The following is an 18454-nucleotide window of genomic DNA, read 5'->3' as shown; positions in this document are numbered from 1 at the left end:
CTTTCTACATAATTCCTGTGACTCTCGAATCTTTTCCTGGTGGCCCTAAAAACTACTCTCACAAAAGGAGGAATGTCTGTACAAATTCCCAGTGCCATCAATCCTAACATTGCACGTTTTATTTTCTAATGGAACCTGAATCCAGTCACAATGGCCCTAACCATCAGCACTGTCCACCTCTCCCATTTCTGTTTCAACTAATTAGCTTGTATACCTTCTTCAAGTCTTGGTTAAATATTCATTTTGCCAGGAAATCCTTGCTGACCTCACCACACCCCTCCCCAACCCCCACATCTTATCTGGTAGGTGTATTTCTTTGTATTCTTTTTTTTTAAGATTTTATTTATTTATTTATCTTTAGAGGGGAAGGAGAGAGGGAGAGAAACATCAATGTATGGTTGCCTTTTGTGCGTCCCCTGCTGGGAGTTGACCTGCAGGGAACCGGCCTGCAACCCAGACATGTGCCCTGACTGGGAATCGAACCTTGATCCTCTGGTTCGCAGGCCCGCGCTCAATCCACTGAGCTATGGTTCGCAGGCCCGCGCTGAATCCACTGAGCTACACCAGCCAGGGCTTCTTTGTATTCTTTAGAAGCCTGTATTCCTGCCATCACAGGTCATTCCTCCTTGTCATGTGGTATAGAATGGAAGTCTTGAGAGAGTGAGAGCTGTCAATCACTTTACACAGCCATGTCCAGAAGGTACCCCTATCTTTGATACATAGCAAGTGCTCAATAAATATTTTTTTCAAATACATCATTTTGACAAACTAAAAAGATTAAATGAGAAGACGTAACTGGGGTTTTGGTAATTCGTGTGTCTTTATTATTAGAGTCTGAACTGAGTAACTTTTACACCACATTTTACTTCCCTTTTTCTACCCCAAAACTTTTTTTTTAATAAAGATTTTAATTTATTTATCTTTAGAGGGGAAGGAGAGGGAGAGAAACATCAATGTATGGTTGCCTTTTGTGCATCCCCTGCTGGGAACTGGCCCCTGCTGGGAACTGGCCCGCAACCCAGGCATGTGCCCTGACTGGGAATCGAACTGTGATCCTCTGGTTCGCAGGCCCGCGCTCAATCCACTGAGCTACACCAGCCAGGGCTTACCCCAAAACTTTCGAAATAGTTTTTAAGTTAATTGTTCCTTAAAGCTAAGGATCAGTTAAATAGAAAGGTGCTTTTTTTTCATCTTTTGGAAAAATAATTCTATCTTGGATTCTTGATTAAGATGTCATAAACAAGCTTAAAGTGGTAGCTTTAGTCTTCAGATGAAGTATTTCCTAACTTTCTTAAGATCTGGTGGTTTATGGGTAGGGATGATGCCTCATTCATTTCTGTAGCAAGTTCTAACACAGGGCCTCGCTTATAGGAACAAGTCAGAAAATATTTGCTAAGTGGAACTGAAAAGTAGGTAAAAAGTAAAATATTTTTACCTACAAAACAAGAAATCATATTTTCCCTCTGTTACAGTTCCTTAAGAAAAGAGTTTTTTAGTTTTTAAAATCTTAAGTGATCATATTTATGGCCTATTTACATGGCTTCTTTTCATGACAAATAATCTGTGAAAAATAGCATATGTATATTCCCTTCCCATAACATTTATATTTTGAGAACTGTTACTGGACTTATGTTACAAAAGCAAAAGAAGTGTGAAATTCATGGTTGAGTTTATTTGAATGTTTCTTTCAATGTATTAAATCCTCACTTTATGTCTTCTTTCAAATACTCTATTTTTGACACCATAAAGCTGTATTAGATCTTAGCATGCTAAATTTGTTTAGCACGTTTATAGCCATAATTATTTTAATGGCTACTTTCAACATACACATTTTCCATAGGACAAACAATATTAGGGACATAGAAAAACAGTCTATATCTTTGGTTTCAACATTGCATAGTCTAGATAAAATAACCTGTTTTTAATTTGTCAGTAGAAAATATAACCTAGTAGAAAATTGAAGATGAAATGCGATATTTTAAGATTTATAACCCTAAAATCAAATTGATGTTGTATTTATAGGACTTGGAGTTATCCAATTACATTTAAAATAATTCATTCAGAAAATGTGACCAAATTCACAAATCCTACCTATCCTTTTGAACAGCTATATTTGTTGTTGGAAAGCTTTTTTCTAAAATGCTAATTAGCTATTGATTTAATTATTGAGCTCAGAGTTGGAATCCTAATTATAGTGCCACAGATAAGGGAACAAATGGATCCCCAAAGATTCACACAATAGGACTGGATACCGGGGAAAAGCTTTTGATTTCATTCATGGCTCTGCTCATGGCTAGTGCTATACCTAGCTTCCTTCAGCCAAGGGCAAAAACGTGCTTCTGGGAATCCCAACTGTAAAAGCTATGCCGTATTGTTTCAGCACCTCCTCGATTCCCACATCACCTTAAGTCCAAGAAGCGGAAGAACTGACATCTTTTGATACTCTGTATCACCTAGGCTTCCAACTAGTCATATGTAGTCACAACTGCCCCGTAATTTTCGTGGGTCATGGGGCCTGAACTAAGAGTGCAAATACTGTCCTGCATACTGTCTGTTTAATATTTATAAGGCATGGGTCAAGTCAAGAGACTGTTCAATAGCATATATTATCATTGTCTTCCATGAGAAATATATTATCATCTTGACGTGGAAGCCTAGATGCAATTTCGAGTTCTCAGATTCTCGGGAGTTCTGTACTGGAGTGAGACAACTCCAGAAGAGCAGACTCCAAGCCCTTTGCCAGGGACCCGCTGCCTTTTCCTCCAGCCCCTTCAATTCATCCGGCACTGTTAGAAGCCCTGTGCACACAGATATGGCCACCCCCTCCCACACCCATATGCTCAAGTTATGACTACTAACTCCAGGCAAAGACTTGCCCCTTGGTCATATGTGGAAGCTGACTTGGAGCCATTTGGCAAGGTACTTCTGGGCTGCTGGGGCCCAGAACACGGGGATGTGGCCTCCTGATGGACACACTGGCTTGGCCCTGCCAACTCCTCATGTCTAGAGAAGGGTCAGAACTGACCCCTTTAAAGCATGGTGCCCAGGGGCGGGGTATAAGCTTTCCCCAGAATGACAGCATTGAGCCTTTGTGAGCTGGCGGTCTAGACCGCGCTAGCCTAAAGGAGCATTTCCAAGTGTGTCTTTTTTCCATTTCTGTGACTCATTACCACAAAAAAGCAAGATCAGTACTTTATTCTTACAGGTTTAATAAAGAAATAGCATGTACATTCCAAATGAAACCTCTAAAGGATGCTGAAACTATTCAGTGACCAAAAAGCAATAAAATACTGTACAGCTGAAAGCGGCTATGCCGAGCCAACATTTGTGGAATTGAGGCAAGTGCAGATCTGAAACCATCGCACTTGGCAAATAGTGTTTAAAATAAGAATAAAATACATCCTAAATCCATTTATTTTTACTTTCGTCCCATAAAATCTGTCAGTTTATCTTAAACTTACTGGAACACTAGGTAGATGCATTAAAAAAAATGTATTATCGCCCTAAAGGGAATTGTCTCATAAGACAAAATGTACTGAATATAGACAGTATTGAGGTTAATGATACGATTCTGCCAAATTAACAACAAAATGGTCAAGTATATCAGTTCTTGCTCCTAGAAAATAAAAAGATCACTCAGTATTAACCTGTATGGGAAGCATTAGACCTCTGAAGATTTTTGGTGAATGAGCGCTAGCTCAAAAATAAATTTTAACGAGCAAAAAAAAAATGAGAAAGAAACAATATTTGATTCTGGGGAGATGAATAAGAGGCCTATAAAAATGAATTGCACAGTGTTAAACAGATTGTGTATGAAATATTAATGGCATATTGTCCGGAGCTTCCCTTCTGCTGTTCTGTGTAAACGACTGAATTTCAAAGAGAACTGTGCCAGGAACAATTATGTGAGTGAATGTTGCTATTCGAGATGGTTTAAAAAGTGTTTCTTCTTTTACCGTGTGCTCTTTTGTTATTTCACTTCATAGTGAGAAAATATTATGGACAAATATATGAGAACTACTTAATTTGCTCCTGAGACACTAATTAACTAGCTTAACAAAAATATATTGGCTGCGTAGAAGACGTTCTTTTCATGTATGTGTTCATCATTGTTCTGCTAAGAACTCTCCTATGGAATCCAAATGCTGTTGCTCTTGGTATAAAGCATATAACTCGGCCCTGAAGAAGCCAGTATAATCCAAAGTAACAGGCCTCAGGATGAATACGTTAGGAGTGAATGACTGAGGCTCAAGGAGACTTCTGGGAAATTCTTTCTCTCATTGATTTGAACTAAGTAATACACAGATATGTTAATTAGAGCTTCTGTAGGCATTCCGCTACGATGCCAGAAGGTAGCCAGAAATAAGTTTGACACCCAAGAAGGTGATCTGAGACAACAGAAAAAACTATAGAGCAGGCCCTGGCTGGTGTAGCTCAGTGGATCGAGCACGGGCCTGCAAACCACACGATCGCGGTTCGATTCCCAGTCAGGGCACATGCCTGGGTTGCAGGCCAGTTCCCAGCAGGGGACTCACGAGAGGCAACCATACATTGATGTTTCTCTCTTTCCCTCCCCCTCTAAAGATAAATAAATAAAATATTAAAAAAAGAAAACTATAGAGCAGGATCCTGGATTGAGCTTCACTTGCAGCCCATCACTTCCTTCTTCGGTGAAGGGAACCAGCGAATCCCCTTCGTTCTTTGTGAATTTGAGTCCAGTTTTCTGTAATCGACAGAGGATAGCGTTCTCCTGGTCACAGCTGCCCTCTCTGGGACGGGTACTGTGCAATGCAGGATAAAGTGGTGCACACAGGGAAGCCAAGTGACTAAGGAAGCAAGCTCTGTGATTAGAATTCTAGCTTTAGCCCTTACTAAGTCTGTAACTAATTAAGTCATTTAACTTCTCTCTGACAATACCTACCTTGCAGATTAGGGGTGACAAAGCACAGCAGTGCTGCCATAAGACAAGTATACAGTAAAGCTTAGCACTGTGTCATTTCTTTCAAATCTTATAACTGAGCTATAAGGCATGAGCATCCTCAACTGATGGACGAGACAACCAAAGTTATGTTTGGGTGACTTTCCAGAGATCGCATAGCTAGGGGATAAGGGTGCTGGGTTTCCATACAAACCTCTGCCATTCCAAACTCCTTTCATCGCTCCTCACTTGGAATGTCAGGTGCACATGGGCAGGAGGATTTGACTGAATGCTCCTGAGTCCACCTCAAACAGGGCAGACTCTTGTCCATAGTAGGTGTTGAATAAATAAGTTGAGAGTGATTTCCCTGACAGACAATACAATCTGATAAAGTAGACAGCCACATAAGAAAATTATTTCAATTGTGTAAATGTCCCATAGTTGTGTTATCTAATTATCTACTGATGGACACTTGGGCAGCTTCCATGTCTTGGTGATTGTAAATAATGCTGCAATGAACATAGGGGTGCTTATGTCATTTCTAATTAGTGTTTGGGGTTCCTTCTGGTATATTCCCAGAAGTGGGATCACTGGGTCAAAAGGCAGTTCGATTTTTAATTTTTTGAGGAAACTCCGTACTGTTTTCCCCAGTGGCTGTACCAGTCTGCATTCCCACCAACAGTGCACTAGGGTTCCCTTTTCTCCACATCCTGGCCAGCACTTGCTGTTTGTTGATTTATTGAGGTTGGCCGTTCTGACAGGTGTGAGGTGGTATCTCATTGTGGTTTTAATTTGCAGTTCTCTGATGATTCGTGACATTGAGTATCTTTTCCTATGTCTGTTGGCCATCTGTATGTCCTCTTTGGAGAAGTGTCAATTCAGGTCCTGTGCCCGGTTTTTAATTAGGTTGTTTGTTTTTTTGGTGTTGAGTTTTAGAGTACTCGACCATAAAGAAGAAAAAAATTTAGCCTTTGCAACAGAACGGATGGACCTGGAGAACATTATGTTAAGTGAAATAAGCTAGTCAGAGAAAGACAAGTACCAAGAGGTACTTGAGTGAAACCATATGATTTCACTCATATGGGAAATCTAATGAATAAACTGAAGTAACAAGCAAAATAGAGACAGACTCATAGATGGAGAATAGGATGACAGTCGGGGGTGGGGCAGATTAGGAGGCAGAGGGACTAAGCAAAAAGGAAAAAGGATTCATGGGCATGGACAGTGTTTTGGTAATTGTCGGGGAGGGGAGTGTAAGGGGTAATGGAAAAAGGTACAATAAACATGGAGTTTTTAAAAATTACCAAATAAATAAATTCAACCAGTGTTGACCTTAGCACTGGATCTATAAGGCGAGAGGAATAAATACGTTTGCCTGAGAGCAATGCTCTGGCTATTGTAGCAACTCTTTCTCATGCTTTGATTATAATCATAGATACACATCACAGAACAAATAGCAATTAGCTAACAGCTTGTTGGGAGAAGGTGAGAGTGGGTGTCATAGACCTTTCTCAACATCCAGCGTCAAGTGTTTGATCCTCAATATCCAATGTCTTTGACTTTCATTTTCCCTGTGTGTTTACATTTTAACCCAAGAACTCTGAAGCATGTATTTCAGCCCCTAGCACTGGAGCATCCCACCGTATCCTCTGAGGCCATAGAGTGAATTCTGAGACTTGAATTTATAGTGAGGTCGTTTCTTCCTGGCCTTTGTATTTCTGAGCTCAGAATCTGGCTGCTAAACAAGTAAACATAGACCCAAATTCCATCAGCTGAGCCTGAGCCATGACCAGTGAGCTGGTGGACACTGACAAGAATGTCAGCGGAGATATTTATGGTGGGAGAAAGGCTGTTACACCACCATCCACGTGGACTAACCTTTTCCTTACAACTAAGTTCACTTAATGAAACACATGAAAGAACAGAAGTTTCTTTGGCAGCACAGAATCAGAAGAAGGCAAGCAGATGGTTATAAGGAACATTCCTTCAAGTGATGCCAGAACCACAAGAAATTAAATTCATTCAGTGTAAGAATTGTCTAGAATAAGAGAATCCACTTTTTGTGTCGGCGCCACAGAGGTTCCTATTCTGCTCCCCTGAGTTCCATTCAAACCGGACAACGTTCATTGCATGACTGCTCTGTGTGGTACTGGGTCCTGTTTGGGCTCCCTTCTAGGGACTCATAAGTATATCCTAGATTAATTTCTCATTTCTACCTCTCTCTCTCATTTCTGTTCCCAACGCCTCCTTAGTATTTCCTAGTTTTCATTCCTGGCAGAAGTGGAGGCAAGAAGATGTCAATGTCAATGTCTATGGTGTTTAGTATTTGTAAGTTTGATCTTTACCAAAGCAAATTACATTTTAAACTGTTTCTGGAATGGATTTATTTATTCAATAAATCCTCTCTGAGAACTTGTATGTTTACAGGTCAGGTTTAATCAGGCATTAGGAAATAAGTATAAAAACCTATGGACTGGTATTTTTTGAGTTTAAAGGAAGAAAGAAGAGGGATGTTCAATGAAGAGGAGAGACCCAGAAGAGGTGGAAGAAACCCACCCCGTCACTTGCCTACCTGCTCAATCTCTGGCTTACGACTTAAACCATCCCTGAGCCTTGGGTTTCCCTTCTGAGAAAAAAAGCAGGATCGTTGGGAGAAATAAAGCAAATCCTGGACCTTAATGTGTTTAGCAAAGAGCCTTAGTTATGCACATTATCATCTTCCTTAGATTATTTATACCTTTTTAGCTTTTTGGCAAGGCGCATTTATGGTTTCTGACTGAAAAGCATGCTGACTTTCTGAAAGGAGAATGTGTACATGAATATGGGGAAAAGAAAACAGTGTCTCGTCTGGTGATACAGCATTCCAGCACAGCATAGTGAGGACATTAGCATGCATAGTGCCCCCTGTCGCTTGCTTATAATGCAACTTTGGGATCTCATTAGTGAGATACTCCCTCAGACACTTCCTTGGTGTTTGATACATTTTACTTTCTTTCTCTCCTTCAGTTCAAGGGGGCTGGCAGCAGCTTCCTTGTTGCACAATCTAAAGAACATTTTATTTATTGTTGTTGTTCTCACAATACTTGGGCATGCCGTAGCAGGCTCTGTGGATGAAAATGCTCTCCTTCTTGAGGGGATTTAGCTTCTGTGACACCACATTCTCCTTGCGGCCCTTGTACCACCTTGGCCTGAGAGACCCCGCCTTCTTGATTTCATTTGCTGGAATCTTGTCAGCTGTCCCTCAGGATTTGTCCTAGACCCTTTAGGACTAGACTCTTTCGCTGTCCTGTGAGCTCTTCTGTGATCATTCTCATCCATTCCATGGTTTCAGTGACCACTTTTCTCTGCAGCCTGGAGTCTTTGTCCTTCCAGACTTGTATATCCAGCTGCTTCCATTCAGAGAGTTCGCATACCTTTTAAATTGTGCACGTACACCAACGAAGTCCATCATTCCCCTGCACCATCAAGCATGTTTCTCCTTTCGCTTTCTCATTTCAGAAAGTGCCATTACCAACCCCCAGCTAGGCACACCTGCTTATCAGGTCCTGCCAGCTCTGCGGTCAGCTATCTTTTGGGTTCATCCACTCCTTTTTACCTGCAGTCACGCCTTTACCCGGGCAGCATGCACATCCTACCTGCACTGATGCGGCAGCCTCTTCACCGCCTGCTCTCCCGGAGTCTACTCTTGCCCGTGCAGTTCATTCTCCATTCTGCAGAGTGATTTTTACGAGTGCAAACACGACCTCGTTACCCCCTGGCTTAAGGGCTCGTGCGTGTTTGCCTTTGTATCCGTAACTTCAAACCCAGGCCTTCCACATGGCAAGTGCTCAGTAAGTCCACGGCGAATGAATAGACAAGCTGTGTAAAATATTGGAGGGTCTGCTGTGCTCCTTCTCTGGTTGGGAGGGACAGATTGCAGCCACGGAAAGCTCTCCAGTCCTTTGGTAAGTATTTGATAGCCTCGGTATCCTCCCTCAAGAAATGATGGATGGATGGATCCTCCAGCTGATGTGACGCAGGTTTTGTGAGATAAGGAACTGTGCCAGCCATCTAAGGGGTGTCCCGAGGCTGATGGCAGCCATGATGTTTTTGCTAAGTTCACAGGCCAACAGGCTTGGTCTTGAAATGTCTGTTCTTAGATTGTACTCCGGGTTCCTCTAGTGGGGCTATAACCCCGAGTGACATTCTTCGTGTCATGCTGAGAATGAGGAATGTGAGCCAAGGGTTGTAAGTAAGAATCCAGGACTGATAAGGAGAGAATAAAAAGAACTGATAAGGATCGAGTTTCCCCATCTTAACAAAGGAGGAGGAATTAAGAGGAATGGAGGCCTAGCATTTCTATTTTCACTTAGAAGCTAGAGAACAGAATTAAAGGCACACAAAATATCAAATGGCCTCTTTTTTAATAAATTCAACTCTTTGCATCTGTTTTGTCTCAAACTTATACTGTGGCAGAGGCAACTGCCCATGAAAATGTGGGCTCGTCTTTCATAGTATCAGGACTTTGCTAGGATGTAGCTGCCAGGGCATCAGTGGAATTTCCCAGTCCCCCTTGCTTCCCGTGAGAGCCACGTGACTGGTTCTTGCCAATGGAAGTTGTGTGGGAGTTAAGTTGCAAGCAAGCCTCTTCCACCTTTGTCCCCTCCATCTGCTGACCTATGTGGATACCAAAACTGTAGGAGATGAAGAAGCCAAAGATGAAAGGACGCTAAGTCCCTGAATCACTATGTGGAGGAAAGCTTTGCACAGATAGTGCTATGCACTTCAGAGTATGCCTCTTGCTTTTCTTAAGTCACTAAAATGGTGCAATCTATTTGTCATAGCGGTTAGCATTAACCACACCAGAACATGTGCATAACTCAGTGCTCCGGAGAGAAATACATACATTCTTTAATAATGGAAGAAGGAAGAAAAAAATATATTTAGCCAGAAGATATTTTGATTCTCTGTTCAATTTTAAACAGCATATAATGAGTAGTATTATATGTTTTGGAAGAATGTTCAACTCTTGGGCAGCTGAATTACACTGATTTTCAAATAGATGTTGTCTTCAAGGTTTAGTACCGCTGATATATACCAGTGTATTTGTTTCTTTTGATTTCCAAATCTAAATGTGTAAGTGTGCCTTTTAGGCAGAAATTAAGTCTCATTCTGAAACAAGATTAGATCAACACTTCCCAGAGATCATTTCAGTTCTTTGTAACCTGAAATGAAGTAAGCTAATAAACCATTAAATTAGCATGTTGTAAAACTTCCTGAAGTTTTAATATGCGTTAAGCAGCAGCTCTGAGCTTATTATTCTCTCAAGCTAAAGTCAAAATCAATGTCTTTCAGTTGGTAAAATGGAGATGAGGCATCATTTTATCAAATTTAACACAATGATCTTTTTCGGAATTATAAAACATAGACCATCTAATAATTTCCATACAAATGCATTTACCCATAAAAGCCTTTTCCTCTAATCACTAGCCCCCTAGTCTCTAGACCATAAATATGTTTTACCTCAAATGCTTTCATTGTGACATTTTTCTTCAGACTAGCACAATATTTCTACAGAAATTATACACCTTATTTGCATTTAGCCAAGTGAAAATTGAGAAATTATTATAATGATAGACAGCATTTGTTTTGGGTTTCAGGGTTTACAAAGAGTTTTTGTGTTCAGTTTCTTACTGGTAAACTGATTAGCTAGAAGGCTCCAGGGTACAGTGAGGCTGCCCTGACCTCCTCAAGGTCATAGGTCAACAAAGTGCTAGCTCCCGTGGCAGTTTTTCCCACTCTGCTACCCTTCTCGTGTAAAAACCACATTGTCGACTGAGGAAGAGAAGGACTTAAGAAAATAAACACCTCCGGGGAATTCAATGCAAGTTCTTTTATTGTCTGCGGTGCCTTTAAGAAAAGGAAACATATCCCCCAACTCATGTACGATTTTACTGTTGCTTGCGGTAATGTTCTACATGCCTAGCATTTTCCGTGTTGTGGCGTGCTCCAAACCCACGCTGTGAAGCAGAACTTCATCTGAGGATGGAATTGTTCTTCTCTGTGATGTCCAGTACAATAGCCACCAGCCGCACATGGCTACTGAGCAGGAGTATGGCAGCCAGGGAGACCACGGAATTCAGTGTTTAGGGTACTTGGCATTAGTTAACTAACATTTGCATTGCAAGAGGCACGTGTGGCTAATGGTTGCTGCACTGGTTGAGATAGTGATAGAAACTGGAAATTCCTCGACTGAAACGCTATACCCCTTCTTTAAATATCACCATTTGTGATTAAAATATACCTTCCAAGTGTTTCTAGGTGATATTATTACGTGATCACGTGAGATCACGTAAAATGTCTGTTGTTCATAGTACTTTCAACTCAGAGACAGTCGTCAACCATACATGTTCTTTGTTGCCACATTGTAGTTTCTCAATCACTTTAAATGCCTGTATTGGACTTGGTTTTGATACACTGCAGAGCCCACTGAGTGTGGTGAAGACAAAGACACATGCGTGGTAACTTGAGGCTCTCAACTGGATTCAACCAAATCAATTCTAATTTCACTGCAGTATTGGGGCCCCCTATTACAGTTAAGAGAGAAAAAAAGGAGTTTTGCATCCATAGAGTTGATGGAAAGCAACTTCACTGGTTGGGCATATGCTCACAAAATAAGTGGGGGACTTGCTGCATTATAGACATGTGATGTCCGCTCATGCTCTCTGCAGGAATCTAATGATGGTGACAATGACATTGACACATGAGCTCTGGTAATGCTTCTTGTGTGGCAGACACTAGTCCAAGTGCTCTATGCATTGATTTAAGCAATCACAACAATCCCGTGAGGTAGGTTCTATTAGTAACATACTTATTTAGCAAACAAGGCAGCTAAGTTAAGTTGCTTGCCCAAGGGTATACAGCCAGGACGGGGCTTCCGGTGTCTCTCCTTCTACCCATACTGCCTGTCCTAGAACTTAACCTAGACTTTATATGCCTTTCTTTTCCTAAAACATAAAACTATTCTTTTAATGTATTCAAAGAGGAATAGTATTTCCCCCCTTGCCATTTTCACAAGATGTTCGTGTCACATGTACTCTCATTTAGCTTCCATTTCTTTGTAGGTGCACCATTCTCTTCTTTTAACATTGTGAATAGTGTTTGTTTCTCTGTTTTAATCCATGCAGTCTTTTTAACTGAGAGGGATATGCACATGCCAATATTGCTATTGGATTAAAGTCTTCTATTAATTAGAGGTCTCACTCATTATCTGACACTTTTAATGAGTAGGGTAGAGCAACAAAACACATGCTTGTTTCCCTCTTTTTAATTTATTTTTATTTATTTTTATTTTTTTTAAATATAATTTTTATTTAATTCTTGTTCAAATACAGGTTTCTGTCTTATTTACTTATTCTTAGAGAGAGGGGAAGAGAAGAGAAAGAGAGGAAGAGAAACATCCATGTGTGGTTGTCTCTCATGCACCCCCTACTGGGGACCTGGCCTGCAACCCAGGCATGTGCCCTGACTGGGAATCAAACCAGCGACCCTTTGGTTCTGAGGCCAGTGCTCAGTCCACTGAGCCATACCAGCAAGGTGGTTCCCCCTTTTTCATTCTTCAATGATGGGCTAAGATGACAATCCCTCCGGGGTCTTGGACACTTGCAGTGTGCCAGTCACCCTGTATTTCATGTTTCTGGACATCTTTCAAAGTAGTAGGATTCTCACTAAATAGCAGTTGAGAAACCTGAAGATCACGGGTTAGGAATTGCCTTAAAGTTGCAGAGACTGAATGGAGGGATGCGAACCAAGGTCCCTTGGACCTCGAGCCAGATTATTTTTTGTAATCTATTACATTATTTTCCTCTTTGTATCAGGAATTCTCTGTATGACCAGCCATTACTGTGGGCTGATCAGAATCCCTTGTCAGATTCTGAACCTCCTTTTTATTGCATCTATATAGTCTGCACATGCAAGGGCATACATACACATGTATGCATACATATGTGTGTGTACATATTTCTGCCCTAGTGCCAACTAATTAAAGTGCACTTTGAATGCATTGTGCCGATAACCTTTAATTCCTCTTTCCTCTTAAAAATCCGGGATGGTTTATACATGATGTTCTGCTTCTAGCAGAATTTAGAAAATAGGCTGTTAAATATTCACACCTCATTTATTCAGATGAAGTATTTGTATAAATACTAAATTAGATCATCTTTCTGTTTTGCAAAATGTATGGTCAGAGTTAGTTCCACAGAGGAGAGTTACTTCTTAATATCGGCATTCTGTAGCTTCTCAAATAATTGAATTAGTTCAGAACAAAAATCATTAGGTTTTATAGTTCCTACATTCAATATTTTTACACTCATCCGTATAGTCTGAATTAGGATTTTATTGAATTTTAGTTCCTTCCTCACTAACTGCTTGATCATTCAATATATCAACTAATCCCACAGATATACTTTTGTGAGAACCCAGTCCGTTTTCCTGGATTTTTAAAGCATATTGACAAAACTGTGTGTATGCATGTTCGGTTTAATCACACGCCATTGTTTCTGGATCTTTGAGGTAATGTATAGCTACCACTGCCAAAGAAAGACTTAGTTACAAGACATTCATAACTGAATGTTATGTTGAACTAGTTTATGTCGTCTTTGGAAAGCAAAACTACTTCCTGTGTCCTTAATGGTGAAAAGTAATTTATTACAATTAACACATGTATCTTTTAAATGTTCACTATGAAATATTTGATACGTATAAAAATGTGAACCTTACAGGTAGACTTTAAAGCAATGTTGTCCAGTGGAAACATTATATAAGTCTTATATGTAATTTTGGATTTTTCCCCTCGCTGCATTTAGAGAAAGCCAAAAGAAATTGAAAGTAACTTAAACGTACTTCATTTAACCAAGTGTACCCACATTCTGATCATTTAAGCATGTAATCAATATAAAAAATTTTAATTATATATTTGCCCTGCCTGGTGTAGGTCAGTGGATTGAACGCCGCAGGCCTGCGAACCAGAGTATCGCGGTTCGATTCCCAGTCAGGGCACATGCCTGGGTTGCAGGCCAGTTCCCAGCAGGGGACGCAAGAGAGGCAACTATACACTGATATTTCTGTCCTTTTCTCCTTCCCTTCCCCTCTAAAGATAAATAAATTTCTAAAAAATCTTTAAAAATTTTAATTATACATTTAACAGTTTTCTGGATTAAGCCACTGAAATCCAGTGTGTGTTTTACACTCAGAGCTCATTTCAATTTCTAGCAGTCACATCTCAGGTGCTCAAGAGCCACAAGTGGCCAGCGGCGTCCATGTTGGACAGCTCAGGTTTAAAGAATAATACAAACCTCTGTGTTCCAACCTTCTGTCATAGGAAAACAGGACACCATTAGTATCTTGGAAGGCACCCTCCCACACCATTTCCCACCTCCATAATCACTTCCCTTTCTCCCATAGCCAAAAGGAATCACTGCCTTGAATTTCAGAGAAATTATTTTCATGTGTGTTTATTTGTTTGCTTGTTTATATACAGGATCTGGCACAAATAACACCTCCTTTTTATTGCAAACTATTTCATTACAAAATCATAAGCATGTCATTCTGTAACATAACAATATCACACTCAAGCACACCATAGGGCATTTTGGGTGAGATGTTCAAATTAAAACTATACATTATTACATTCATATTTTCACCCTACCAACCACACTCAAGCAGGCTTACTTCTGCCAGACCCTGTATTTTATCACTACCTCTGTATCTTTAAACTATAGATTGTTTTGTTACACCTGGATTGCACCTTTGTATTTATAACATCACTGTGGCTATTATAGTTTTTCTCTGTAACATTTACCCCTCAGCATTATGTTTTATATATTTATGTTGATCCACAAATACCCCACTGTAAGTATTTCACATGTTGGTAGGCATTTGGGTTGTTTTCACTTCCTTTTAAATCACTATATACCTTCTCATACGTATTTGCTGGTGCATTAGTAAGAATCTCTGAAGGGATATGTTGGGTTGGCCAAACTGTTTGTTTGTTTGTTTTTTCTATAAGATGGCTCTAGCAGAGCTTAGTTGTCTTTAAGTTCATTCAAAACAGTTTGGGTACTGTATTGTGACAGCTCTCCAATCAGCGTGCATTAAAAAAAAACTCACCAAACACAGTGATGTTTTGTACAGCCACTTTAATATTGAAGATGGAAGACAATATAAGTTATTGGTGAAAATGAAAAATGTGTCTTTTATTTTATAGAAAATACTAAAAGGACTTTTAAAAAATATTTTTTAAATTTATTTTTAGAGAGAGGAGAAGGGAAGGAGAAAGAGTGGGAGAGAAATATTAATGTGTGGTTGCCTGTCATGTATCCCCTACTGGGGACCTGGCCCTTAACCCAGGCATGTGCCCTGACTAGGAATCGAACCAGCAACCTTTTGCTTCACAGGCCCATGCTCAATCCACTGAGCTACACCAGCCAGGGCCTAAAAGGACTTTTTGGCCAACATAATATATGCTAGTAGAATTGCCAGGTCATAGGGTATTCACACAGCAAGGAAAATAACTGATTTATGGCGATTTGTAGCACACACAGATTTACTGTTTTGAGGGAACCACATTTAAAACTTTGGCTGAATTAAACTGTACTTTATGGGGACCAAGTAAAGTGAGCTGAGAGTTTGTTTGTTTGTTTGTTTGTTTGTTTTTAAATACAGCACAAAAAGATTGCTCTTTATGCTTACTGGATCATTTTATAGATTAACATTACAGCAAGCTTTTTGTGTTATGTAAAAATATATCTATAGCTAGTTATTAAATAGGTATAGTGGTTAAAATTAGTTTTATCTATATGTAGAAAATTCAAAATATCCATGGCTTAAACAAGATAGAAGTTTGTATTACTCAAATAACAGACATCAGAGGAGAATGGGCGAGGGAATGAGATTATTTTATCTACCATTTGAGACCACAGCTTTCCTCCTGAAGTTGGAACATGTTCCAAGATGGATGCCAGAGTTCCATCATCAGGTCAAGATTACACTGCAGACCATAGAATGTACGAGGGAAGGCACAAGGATCCATCTTCTAGGACAGGTGTCAGACCTCTATGCACCAGGGGACACATCAGCCTGGCGGTTGCCTTCAATGGGCCGAGTGTAACTTTCGGACTGTACAAATGTAACTACTCCTTAATAGTTAAGTGAGAGCTTGGCGCTGCTGCTGGGTAGAAACAAGGTGCCGGGCTGGATAAAACAAGGTGGAGGGTCGGATTCGGCCTGTGGGCCTTATGTTTGCCACCTGTGCTTTAGAAGTCTGAGTTGTCTCACATTTACTGCGTAACACTTCTATTTACATCTTATTGGCCTTCACTTGAGAAGTTAGTCATCATATTATGTGGTATTGTGGAACTTACTGTTGGATTCAGGAGAATCTTGGCCATATATCAGGGCTATATCTAGCTGCCGAGGATAAAAGAAGAAAAGTAATCAAACCTGTGTATTGATTGATTGGTTATGTATAAGACAGGAGTGAAGAAATGCAAGTGTTAATATTCAGAACATCAATTTTGATTTCTTGATGCAATGATGTCAACAAGGAATGTTACTACTCATTCAGAAGAATGAAATCAATTTAACTTGATAGACTTTGGCATTAGCAATTTCTAGGTTAAAAGAAGAAATAGAATTTTGTCTCCACCCCCCCTTACTGTCCCAATAACCATTTGCTAATGTTGGCTTCCAATTATGAAGGCTAGAGAAATTAAGAGATTCAAAGCAACTGATACATTTTGGATTTCATATGTTTTAATAGCTTTATTGGCATGTGTTTCACATACCATGCAATTCACCCATTTAAAGTGTTCAACTCAGTAGTTTTTAGTGTACTCAGAGTTGTGCAACCATCACCAACAGTTAATTTTACAGTATTTTCTATACCTATTAACGAATGCTCTTCATTTACCCTGGGCCTTCTTCTTTCATCGTCTTTACGTGCATCTGCTGCCCGTCTCTGTAGATTTGCCTATTCTGCCTATGACATGTAAATGCAGTCATGCAATATGTCATGTTCTGTGATCGGCTTCTTTAACTTAGCATTGTGTTTCTTAAGTTTATCCACATTATAGCATATTTCAAAACCTCATTCCTATTTATGGCCAAATAATATTGCATTGTATGCGCGTGCCATATTTCATTTATCTGGTTATCAGTTGATGGACATTTGGCTGCTTTCCACTTTGTGGTTATTATGCATAATGCAGCTACGAACATTCCTGTACAAGGATCTGTGGGGGTATGTTTTTATTTACTAGGAATGGGATTCTAGGGTCATATGTAGTTCTGTGTTTAACTTTCTAAGGAACTGCCTACGAAATTGTTTTCAAAGATCATGCACATTTTACATTCTCAACAGCATTGCATCCGAGTTTCTCCACGTTCTTGCCAACACTTGTTATTTCACATTGTTTTTAAAATAATTATTATAGTCATCCTAGTGGCTATGGCATGGTACCTCACTGTAGTTTTAATTTTCATTTCCTTGATGATTAAGGATGTTGAGCATCCTTCCTGTCTTTATGGGCTACTTATATATCATATTTGGAGAAATTTCAACTAAGATTCTGTGTCCATTTTTAATTGGGTTATTGTATTTTTATTATTTAGTTGTAAGAGGGTTCTTTGTATATTGTGGACAGAAGTCCCTTCTAAGGTATAGGATTTCTAAGTAATTTCTCCCATGTCTGTGGGTTGTCTTTTCCCTTTCTCAATAGAGTCTTTTGAAACACAAAACACTTACTTTTGAGGAAGTTCAATTTCTCTATTTGTTCTTTTGCCTTTTATGTGTTTAGTGTTATAGCTAAAAGGATGTAACCTGCTACTTGTTAAAAGTTTTGTTATTTTAGTTCTTACATGTAGTTCTGCTATTCATTTTGAGTTCATTTTTGTGTACTGTGTGAGGGAGTCCACCTTCATTCTGTTGCACGTGACTATACAGTCTTCCCAGCACCATTTGTTGAAAAGATTATTTTTTCCATTGAATTGTCTTAGAACTCTTATCCAAGATCAATTGATCATTTTTTAGTCTCATTGTTCTCTAGATTCCCAATTCTATTCCATTGATCTCTATCTATCCTAATGCTAGCGTTAGTTCTTCATATATGTGTTTTTATTTTTAAAGATTCTTATTTAGTTATTTTTAGAGAGAGGGAAAGAGAGGGAGAAAAAGAGGGAGAGAAATATTAATGTGTGGTTGCTTCTCACATTCTCCCCCTACTGGGGACCTGGCCTGCAACCCAGGCATATGCTATAGACTGGGAATTAAACCAGGGACTATCCTGTTTGCTGGCTGGCACTCAATCCACTGAGCCACACCAGCCAGGGCAATTTCATATATGTCTTTACAGTATGTGCATCTATACAGTACATCAATGTACTCATATATATTATATAAACATAATATGCATTATGAGTGTGTGTGTGTGTGTGTGTGTGCTACACATACACATGTATTTTATAAGTGGTGGTGAAGAGTTTGATATTGATTTCTGGGGC

The 18454-nt window shown here is 39.7% G+C and overlaps 1 protein-coding gene across 1 annotated transcript in view; it reads left to right on the top strand.

The window, feature by feature from the left end:
- Positions 1-18454, top strand: part of DMD (dystrophin) — a 1607686-nt gene that overhangs the window by 919709 nt on the left and 669523 nt on the right. The gene's annotated exons all lie outside the window — the stretch shown is intronic.

The sequence above is a fragment of the Sturnira hondurensis genome, unplaced genomic scaffold, assembly GCF_014824575.4.
Source record: "Sturnira hondurensis isolate 20B ecotype Veracruz unplaced genomic scaffold, ASM1482457v3 Scaffold0006693, whole genome shotgun sequence".
NCBI lineage: Eukaryota > Metazoa > Chordata > Mammalia > Chiroptera > Phyllostomidae > Sturnira > Sturnira hondurensis.
Note: the sequence above shows the minus strand (reverse complement) of the source record. Positions and strands in the feature narration are given on the sequence as shown.